Source organism: Glycine max, chromosome 17, assembly GCF_000004515.6.
Source record: "Glycine max cultivar Williams 82 chromosome 17, Glycine_max_v4.0, whole genome shotgun sequence".
Lineage (NCBI taxonomy): Eukaryota > Viridiplantae > Streptophyta > Magnoliopsida > Fabales > Fabaceae > Glycine > Glycine max.
Window position 1 is genome coordinate 11976480 of NC_038253.2, and position 12548 is coordinate 11989027.

The window sequence follows — 12548 nt, forward strand, 5'->3', positions numbered from 1 at the left end:
TTTTATTTTAATAAAAAAAATCTTTCAAAATGTGATAAAAAATTATATTTTAAAAATAAACTTAAATAAACATATATTTATTTAACCACATACTTTTTAATATATATATATATATATATATATATATATATATATATATATATATATATATATATAATATAGTTAGAATATATTATAATTAACATCATTATTCTATCGTCGGTTGGGAATCGTAATTAAGCAATACATATAATTATAAATAAAATAGGTAAGGAACAACAAATATAAAATAAAAATACACATTTTATTTTAATAAATAGAGAAAATATTATTGAATGCATGAATAAATTAATATAAGACTGTTAACTTAATTAGTGGTATTTTGTCGAGTCTTATATATGCATTATTACGTTCCTAATAGTTTTACCTAATTCAAATGAAAATGTCTCTTCTAAAAAGATATTTGCTTTCTACAAAAATAGAAAATGTGTCATAAAATTGCTTATTAAGTTTAGTTTAATTTTCCCTCTCACATGAAAAATAAAATTTTAATAATACTCTAATGAATGTTACAATCTGTTTGAATGACTTTCCATAATAACATTTATATGAAACACCCTAAAAAATTTAATTTGCCTTAGACATATAGTGTAGGTTCTCAATAAGATTACAAAAGTCACTCTATAATGAACTAAGTCAATCAAGACACATGTGGTATATTAGTCATCTTAGTTAGTATATTTTAAATGAATGATATGAAAATAAGATAAGTTGTTCATGTATTTTTATGAAAGCATTTGAAAATCAATTATTCATAATTGATGTTTATGTATTTTTTTTAAGCAATAATTAATGTTTACATAGATGACATAAATACTATCAAAACCCCTAAATAGCTTTTAAAAGCTATAGGTTATTTAAAACAAAATTTGAGATGAAGAACTTAGGAAGGGCTCACTTTTGCCTAGGATTATAAATTGAATACTTAAAAGAATGAAATTTCTATGCATAAAAAGAATTAAAAGTATCACATCTTAGTGTTATTGAAAAACTAATGTGTCTTCACTACTAAAAAAAGGCTTTCAAAGTCAATTTTTTGACACTTTCGAAGATGATTTTGAATCGTTTTTAAATTCATCATCATGAAAAGTCAACACCTTTCATGATGGTTTTTAAATCGTCATAAAATGTCATTTTTGATTAAAAATGTAAAAAATTGAGGATTTGGAGAAGGTTTTCAAAAAATCATTTTAGAAAGTAAACTTTTAAGGCAGTTTACTGTTTTGTTGAAAATCATCTTAGATTTTTAAGATGATTTTCTAAAAAAATGTTTTAGAAAGTAAATTTTTAAAGATTATTTTTTGAAGAATCGTCTTAGAAATTTTTTTAAAAAAAGTAATTATTTATTTTATTTTACATATAGGTCTAAAGATAGATTATACCATGTTTTGAAATAAATAAACCTATGACACTAAAAACCAAACTTTAAAAATATATATAGGGACCAAAACTATAATTATAAAGATTAGAGTAACAAAAAATATATTAAAATCAAATACATATATGTGTGGTTTCATTACATCAATCCAAATACAATATTTTCTCCAATAGTTAAATATCTTCACTAGGTATCTTTACATCAAAGTTTCATTACACTAGAATTTATGTAGTTTAATTGGTGTCAAATCACATTCTAACTAAATCATCTAGAGTCCTACACAACTTTTTTTTATAATTAACAGATTATGTTCAATTCAACTATGGAATGAATATATTTATAATATAATTCTCAATCTATTGTATCACCACTTATTTTTATTTGTGCAATATTTTATTGTTTTTATTCATGTGAGAAGAGTTTGTTATCTTAAGAAATAAAAATAAATAAATTTAAATTATTAAATTATATTTAAATGGTTAAGATTAAAATAAAAATACATGCACATGACATTTTTAAATAGTCATATTATTTCCAACTAATTTATATAAGATTCTTAATCATCCATCTAAGGTTTTATGTTCCAGAGAAAGAGAGACTATGTATATTAGTTTATGTTATAATTTTAATGTCATATAATGATATATATAAATAATTAATATTTTAAAGTTAGTTAGTGGTCATATAACTACTTTAAAAATAATGTATTTTTCTTTAAGTTGTAATCATACCTAAATAGAGGGGTGTGTTGAAAGTCTTACATGACGGGTAACCATGAAGAAAAATAGGACATGTTAAAATTTTACAACGAATAAAGATAGTGTCGAGATAAACTATATAAGTGGGGAATAACCCTCACCTTACAAGCTAGTTTTACAGGAGTGAATTAGGCCCAAACCCACTTTCTGATATGGTATTAGAGTCATCCTAAATGAATTCCTAGGTTTTTGTATCGCTCTAAGCAGATAGCCTTGAACATAAGGAAAAATGTAATCACACTTAGATAGAGGGGTCTGTTGAAAGTTTAACATGGCGGAATGAGTTAGGCCCAAACCCACTTTCTCACATTAGTCTATAATATCTAAATAAAATATATAATTTATATATTCATAATTTTTTTTCTCACCATACAAAATGTTCTCATTTAAAATATATATAATTTACACTATCATCTATCAGTATGGATTGTAATTCATATGCCTCTTATTCTCACTATACAAAGTGTTACTATAACTTTTACGCTATCACTGTTATATAAACCATCCTTTATATATTCATAGCTAAGTGTTCTCATTTGAAATATATATTTATACTATCATCAACCACAAGTATTAAAAGCATGGGTTGTATATTCATAGCTCTTATTCTCACGATACAAAGTGTTAGTATAACTTTTACACAAATATGAATATATAAACCATGGATTTTACACTATCACATCACAAATATATAAACATAAATGACTAACACTGTTAGTATAAACTATCATCGATCACATATCATCATTAGCCGCTTAGTATAACTTATAACATAATTAGTATAAAATTAATAAATTTATCATAAATAATATAATTTTTATTAAATGATAATATTAAATTAATATATATGGTGAATGCATAATTTTTTTAAATAGCGATTCACATGACGCTTATGTGAAAAAAATAAAAAATAAAAAGTGATTTAATAGGAATTAAACTCATAGCTTTTTGTTCATAGACAAAATAATAAGTCATTACAATACATTTTTGTTTAATTAATACATTAAAATTATTTTCTATGTATAGTAAAGAGTTATTAATTTTTTAAAATGATCAAAATTTATAAATTAAAAAATATCTAATATTTTTAATTTTATTTTATATCACTTTATAAGTTTTTTTTGGAATATTTTAGATATTTTTATTTTACCAATTTATATTTAAATTTCATAAACTAATATGTAAATTATTTACTTACATTTTTTAAATTGATTTAATATAAAAATTGTTTTTTCTCTAATTATTTAAGTAAAATTAAAAATATTTCTATTCAATTTTGATAATTTGAAAAAATTAATAAATTTTGACTAATGATAAAAAAAGCAATGTTATTATAGTACCAAATAAAGCAAGTATTTTATCACCTTGTCTATGAGTAATTTTATGTAAATAATTATAGTAAAAATTATCTTTATATTAAAATCAATTTAAAAAAACATATAAATAATTTATGTATTAATTTATGAAATCTAATTATAAATTATTAAGATAAAGATAAAAAAATTTAAATATTCAAAATAAAAACATATAAAATAATATAAATAGAATTAAAAATATTTATATGTTAAATATTTTTTAATTTATAATTTTTGATAATTTGAAAAAAAATTCTTTATTAATAATATATATAAAAAATAATATTAATGTATTAACTAAACAAAGAAATGTTTTAGTGTTTATTGTTTTGTTTATGAATAAAGGATCATGAGTTTAATTTTTATTAAGATATTTTTATTTTTTACTTTATTTAATTTTTTTCATATAAATATCATATTAGCCATCCATATAAGTTATATCTCAATGTCACATCAAAATCAAAATTTGACTTTAAACACTCAATAAATTACTTATTTTTGAAAAAAGGAGTACTAAATGCAATTCAAAAATTAAGGGGCAAAATTACAATTTAGCTAATTATTAATTTACTACTACTTATAATCTTAATCATCAATTCATTGTATGACTTAAATTTATGATTTTCATTTTTTTTACAATTACAAAAAATTCCCAGGCTCCTTATATATGTTATCCAAGATTTATTTTATGAGTATGTTTACGATAATATTACGTATATATTAATGATTAATACACACGTATAACAAAATACATTAATTTGTGTTAGAATATCAACCATTATTTTTAATTTCTTATCAACAGTTAACATTATTTATTTAATTCTTCTAATATGTTATTGTTATACTATTTTTTTGACAAAGTGTTATTGTTATACCATTGAAAAGGTAAAAAAAAAACACGTGAATTCAGGAATATATATATATATATATATATATATATATATATATAGATATATATATATATTAATTAAAGTGAATAGATAAAAATAAAGAATGAATAAATAAATAATAAAAACTGAATATAACAAATAAATGATTAATCTTATATTAAAAAATTCTATCATCGATTTAGTATTTTATTCAACATTGAGAATTCAGAACCGTGTTCACTGTTCAGAGCCCCTGCGTGTTTATGGTCGCTTTCGCGCGTTTTCCACGTTTACGTAATGGTCGGTGGTCACTCTTTCTCAAGAGAGAAATAATATTAAAAAAATTAAAAATCGAATCTAATACTCAAATAAACGCCGAAATGTACGTAGGTCACACTTTTTTCGACTTTCACTTCTATAATGTGATTCATATGGTATACTCTTTAGTGAATTTTATAATATATTTTAAAATAATAAGGAAGAAGAAGTTTCTACTTTCTATCGTTTAAACAATGACAAATTGAGAGGCAAAACTGTGCTGATAGAGCTAACACGTCAGAACTTGTGATAGATTTAGTTTAGGTGGCAATTGAGCTAATTGGGATCATAATATCGATGTGAATATATATGTTGAAGTTAATTTATGTTAGAGATCTTATATGAATCAGTGATTAGATCAAAATAATATATATATATATATATATATATATATATATATATATATATATATAAATAAAGTAAAAAATAATTTTATCTTATAATTAAGTAGATTTTATAAAATTGAGTATTTGAGTACTGCAAACTTTACCTTTCAGAATTTATTTTGTTAATATAAATGTCATTCAAATTTTGATGAAAGAATCACCTTTAAAAGAGTATTTCTTTCTGAAAAAAAGTAAACATATAATGAGATGAGAAATAACGTTGAACTACGTGCAAGAAACAAAACAGAAGAGCCAACTTAAAGTTGTTTCCTTGAAAGTGAGAAGTTGAAGTAATACTAGTTAGGAAAGTATCAAGTGTTAACACGGGGAGCATAGAGCACTAGCATGAGTAGTATACAAGTATGACTCGGAACATGAATTTAGACAGTTCCAAGGAACCAAATCAGGATCAACAAAAGCATGCATCAACAATCTATTGCAAAAGTACTGCTCGTCCATAACAAAACTTGGAGCAGTCTCTCACACACACACACACAAAAATGTCCGAGAGGCAGTCTCATAATTTGCAAGGAGGTTGGCACAAGTGTTTCTTTCTCTAAAAATGTGCAAAAAGCAAAATTATATCTTTACAAGAATATAGACAATTCCTAGGAACCAAATCAGGATCAACAAAAGCATCAACAATCTATTGTGAAAGTACTTGTCCATAAAAAAACTTGGAGCAGAGTCCAAAAAAAAAACACCATGTCCAAGAGGCAACCCCATGCATGATTAGCAAGGAAGTTGGCACAAATATTTTCTTCCCTGATATGTACAAAAAAAAAAAAACCAAAATTATATCTTCATAAGAATATAGACAATTCCAAGGAACCAAATCATGTCAACAAAAGCATCAACATCCACTTTGGAGTCACACTCCACCCAAAGCCTGCACCAATTTTTTTCTTCCAAAGTAAGTATGTGTTTCCCATATATATGATAAAAAAGCTAGTCATATTAATTATCTTCTATAAAATTCTGTCAAATAAAAATAAATTATGCTACTCAACAATAATAACTTATAACTATTGAAAAATATTTTGCTTTCATATTGTTGAAAAGTATGAGAAAAATGTTAGGTTAGCAGTGATTAGATTACTAATTAATTTGAAAGAAAGTGTTTGTACCAAAACAAAACAAAAACAGTCAGTACTACTAAAAAAAATAATTTAAGGTTATAAAATTAACTTAATAATTAAAGAGTTCAAGAGAATGAGAAAAATTGTGAGTTTAAATTATTAATCTTTATATTTATGGAAATCAAACTCACATTCTTCTCCACAAACTCAACCGGATGTTGTCAATTTAATAAAAAAATATGTAATTTTCTCTTGGATATTACTAATAGAACATTGATTAAGAAATTAAAATGAAAAAATATTTTAATATAAAAATCATATGAGAGCATAAAAAATATCACGTAGAATACAATTTTGTATATTCTAATAATTTATTTTTATTTTAGTTCCTTGATCAATGTCCTAATAACATTGATTAAAATTTATCTTTTTCCTTTCAATAAATATTACTCCATTTTTTAGTGTCCTTATGTGGTGTTAATTTTCAATTTTAGACGATACCAAACTTATAGATGAAGGAATCAGATTTTTGTTTTTGTAAAGCCAACAAAAGATGCATAGGAGAATACATCGAGCAAATTAAAAAGTGATTACATCAGAGATGCTGTATATAATGAGAGCACTGCATCACAACCTAAAATAAAAAGATAATGAAATACATATATGTACGTACAAGCCGCAACCATGCAGTTGTTGATCCAAATCCTACTCGTATTCCGCGTTAATTTTTAAATATATTAATAAGATATTTCAAAATTAACTGAAATTTATATAAAAAAATGTATATTTATATTATTAAATGATGCTGCCACATTTTTTTTTGTATTTTTCTTCTTCTTCTTCCAAAATTTTTGTCATTGTCGGATTCATACTATGCGTCGTATTGATCTTAAATTCCATCGTATTGATCATAAATTCCATCATATATATTCGTTGATACACGAACAGCATTTATTATATAAAACAGAATATCTATGTGGTCAAGAATTGTACGGCTCGTGACTCACACAGGTCACAAGAATTGAATTCGGAGACAAAGCTGGTTTATGGTGGAAATCTGTGGGCATGTGTACAACAAATATTTGTCTGAGTATTTTTAAATTAAAAATAAAACTAAAAATATTTAGTAGAATATAGTAGTAATGAAAATGATACAACATGTAAATAAATTAATTTTGAATAAAATATAAATAAAAAGTATCCATAATAACTTTTTTTAAAAAATACAACACGTGTGAAATAATGCATACATAATCATGTACTTACAAATAAAATCTGTTTATTATTGTTTATGCTACTGTGTATATTGCTTTATTGTACTGAATGGAAGAGATAAAAAAGGGAAAGAAAATATTAATAGTGATATATTTTCTTTTGTTCAATTAAAAAAAAACAAAAGAGAGAGAAAAGATGTTAACTTTAAAAAGTTAAATTGTAAAGTTTTCTTTTATTTCACTTTTTCTTTTAATTCAAACTTCAAAACTATTTTCACGTGGCAAACATGAGATGAGATAAGATACGAAAATAGCATTGTCGTAAATGGTAATATTGGGGGTGTAAGCTTTACGCGATGCTAATTTGTGATTTTGACATGGTTTTTGCCTTTTGGGCATTGCTTGAATATATTATGAATTGTTTGGTAGTAAATGTTAATGCTATTCTTCAGCCATGATCGCGTTGTGGACTAATGCATGCGAGTCGCATTTTGTGGGGCTACTTGTAACATGAGCTACTATGAATTGTAGTGTGGTAGTAGTACTATCAACTTTCCCAAAGTCACATTTTTGCATTGAGTGGGGAAACATGTAAAAGGGAAAGAGATGTGGAGCATTGTTTTCCTTGGTTCACCTAACGCGGAATTATTCACTAAATATTTTTAAATATATAATTTATATTGTAATATTTAAATTTATAATAAATAATTGTTTATTAATATATAAATTATATTGTAATACAATGTTATTTTTAATTACTAATAATTTCTTTGAAAAAACATTGAAATTAAATTTAAAAATAATTATGAAAATGATAAATTGGAAGACATAAGAGATTAAGAAATGTTGAAGAAAAAATCTTGAAAACATTTTCATTGAATTAAAAATACTGTCATTCTCTACCGTAAGAGTAAATTATATTATTTATCTCAGAGATTTTGTGATATTGCTTTTTATCTATTTCAACACTAACTCTTCCTTAATTTCTTTTAGAGGGGTTTTAATTTAAAAAAATAAATATATTAATTTTTTTAAAGATTTATACTCACATCTTCTTATACATTACACTAACCTCCTATATAGGGAAGATTATGTAAATATTAAAAAAAGCAAAAATTTGTAAAATTTTACAAAATTTTATAGACAAAGAGAGGAAAGGTTGTAGAGTATTAAGAATTGTGTATGATTAAAATACTTTCATAATATTTTAAATAGATAAAAAAAGTTTTAAAAATATATAAAATAAAAGAAACAGAGAAATTTCATGATAAGAGGAGGAACAAAGTTGAGCATGGCCGTTACACGAGTATTCCGAAATGGAATGTGAGATGGTGGGAGTTACAATCAGCATTAGGCACGTTGCTAGTGGAAAGCGCACAATATTTTAATGTTACTTTTGTTCGCATTGGGAGACAAGCAATCCAGATAAAATCATGTGTCAAAAGGTTGATCCTTACCTCTTTAGTTGCGTAAAAAAAATGAAAGAGAATATATGATGAAAAAAAAGGAGAATAAAAATTATTTAATTAAAGAGAAATTGAGTGAATCAAAAGAAAATTATTTGAATTGAAGTTGTTTTTATATATAAAAAAGAAATTAGTATCGAATAAAAATATTATTATTATTATTTTATTTTATTTTATCATTACTATTGTTTTTTATAACATTTATTATTGTTATCACAGGCTGCCTTCGCTTCAGCGTAAAAAAGTACATTTCCTCGTAAATAAGTTCACTCATGCGCAACAAATATTTTCTTACATCTTATTATTATTAATTTTCTCACATCTCAGAAATAACAAATATTTTTTTGTATTTTAAAATATTAATTATATTCTATATAAAGTATTAGAGTATCACTAAGAAAATCTAACATTCATGTTATCTTAAAATGATAATGAAGATATAAAAAAAATATTTTTATTCCTTTAATTAGATTGTTTATTTGTTTTATTGAAACAATTATAAAATGGAAAACAACTAAGAAATACAAATAAAAAGAAAAGAAAACCATGAACATTGACAGATCAATGCCACAATGAAGAGTCTTGGGACATTTTTCTTTTGAAGGTTGAGTCTTGGAACTTGTAGATAGATTCAATATGTTTATTTAAAAGAAGTAAGACCCTACACCAATTAATCAATAAGGATGATCATGACTTTGAATTCCGAATATAAAAATACTTTAAATAAATAATTTTATTATTTATAGTAATCTTATTATACTCTGATTAATATTTTAGTAGGGGTAATATTCATTAGTGGAGGTAATTTATATTTTAATTTTTTAACTAAATTTTTATTTATAAAAGTAATTTATAATTATACACATATGTAAGAAAAAAATAAGAATTTAGTGGGAACAATTTTCCCCTTCTTTTCAAAGTAAATCCCTCCCTTTTTGGTTAGGATTATTTCTTGTGAAAAATATATATGTGATTTAAAAAATTATGATTAATAATAGTAATATTTTAATGATAATTTTATTGATAAGCTGTCATATATATTAGTAAATTAATAAAATTGGTGGTTGAATCTGAGGAAATTTAGTTATTGATTACGGTAATTAATTTAAAACGTTACTGTATTATTGAAATTTATAATCATGGTATTTCAATTACTTATATAAGATTATGTTTCACGCAATTGTTATATATGTACCCTTTCTGAGTGAAATTACCGCGAAATTAATGAAAGACTATGGAAACTAAAAATGGAATAAGAAATGAAAAGAAAGCAATATCCAATATCTGACTAGAATTCAACTGCAAATGGCGGCATTTTCTGAAGGCAAAGCCTTGTTCAGGTACACACTACACTGAACCATTGAGCAAAAATTAGTTATCAAAGAAAATAAAATATATGTTGTTACAAACTGGCACCTGCCCCTTTTATTTCCTAGCTATATATATGAACAAGAACAAAGACTATTTGTATATGTATTCAAAAAACGGTTCATTTTGAAGTAGTTGGCACGGACTCGTTAAAACTTTTGAATTGGTATCTATTAGCAAAGTTTTGATTGATTAGTTCACTACAAATTAAATAACTTATAACGCAAGTAATAAAATTACGTACGTCAGAAATGTGTAATACTCGGGGCCTAGGTTGAGCTAAGCAAAAATATACATAGACTACGACCTAGCTACATAAAGATGATAAATGCAAAAATGTCTCAAACTAGGAATTCTTTTCAAGTATTCGCCTTTGGTGCAAAAATTGACTTGAACTACTCTATTTATTTATGTTCAAAGTTCAAACATATTTTAAAGTAATAAGATATTCTCTGATCAAACTTTTAAGGCCAAAAGCTCGTAAACTTGGAACGATCAATGCAGTCTGCAATATGCCATGAACTAAAAGATATACGATATATTTTGTAGAAAAAAACGTATTATTTGTGGAAATTAAAGTCACCTAGTTTTAACAGTTTCAATTTATTGAGATGGTCTGTTTTTCAGAGGACAAGTAATTAACATATATGTTTTGACTTCAAAGAGTTTCAAATTTTCACACATGGGACACAAAATATTTATAACAACTGTGATTTGTAAAATATTATTTCGTAAGTTTAACAACCATAGAGGGTGCGAAAAATTGAAGAGTACATCCGCGCATAGATTTTTATATAGAAGTACGACCTTAACAACTATCTATATCGTATCATTTTTTATTAGTCTTGGTTTTTCCGAAAGGAATAAAAGATCCGTACCCGAAGTTGACAACAATTTTTTTTTTCACAACAGTTGAAGTAGTTGGCGTGATATATAAAAAGTCAAACTCAAACCACGTATTTCCAAGATAATTCTTTTGAAATCTAATTTCCCAAAGGGATAAATTAATCAGTCAATATAGGCTAAAACCGAGTAACAACGTTATGCATAGGTCGCAGACCTTTGTAGAACATGACCATGGGCTTTATTTTCGAAATTTAATTAATGGTCTTAATTTACTCTTATCAAGTTGATAAAATATCAACAGATTAATGACATTATAATTCTATGAATAAGACTTAGGTTTTCTTTTTCTCAAATTAATAAGATTTAACCTCGATGCATTGTTCACATTGGAGTATAAGATTTTTTGTTATCATAACTATCATAAATTTATAGTTTTAAAAATACGTGATCACAGTATTAATTAAATGATAATATAAAAGATTTGATATATTATGCATTTATGTTTTATGTTTTCTAATAAAAAGTGCATTCAAACTAAAGCAAATTAAATTTTTATAAAATTTTTCTTCTCTGTTTAAATGAGATATTTTGATATTTCTTACTAATTTTTGTAAAATTGTTATTAATTTCAAACAATAGTTAAAATATCACACATGTAGAAAATTTAAGAAAATTGGTTTCTTTTAAATAAGGTTAATCCTATAAGTGAAAAATGATGAAAAAACTTTATACTCTTCTTAAATAAATGTACTTAACCGAACTCGATTAGTTGAGCTACTCTAATAAATCTGATTAAGAAAATTGATTTTTTTTTAAAGTAAGATTTTGAATTTGATTCTCTAAATAAATAAAATAATGAAAAAGCTTTGTCTAGTTAGATATAGATCTAGGTACTTAACTTAATTTAACTAATTGAGAATCATAATACGCATTATAAATTATATTGTGGGAGGCCAGATTTTGCATACTTACAATTTATGTTTTGTAATTTAACCAATTGATAGCTAACTCATGAAAATGAAAAAAAATATATATTATATTTTGTTAAACGATATTTTATTCAAAACAATAAACCCAATGAAAAAAAAATTGAAAGCAGTAGATTTAGTAGTAATTACTGAAAATCGAATACCAGAAGTTAAGGTAGCTAGGGTGCTTATATATTAACTTGATAAAGCTGTGTGCAACACATGCAACTTCATTTAGGTTTTGAAATGTGGTTGACTATTGTAGTGTGGTGGGAAATATGCATGGTTCAGACACGGGTTTCTGCAAACTGGAGTGGTTATAGAGTTTCCATGCTGGAATGAATAGAAGTTGGGTTGGCAAGTGGCACGTTAGGCGATGGCTTAGATCAATTTTCTAATATGATCCTCTTGTGTCTCTCCATTAAGTTTTTCTTTACAGCTAAAATTAATCAGAATCATTTATTATATTCTTTTTCCTTTTTTGTTTCTATACAATGATCAATG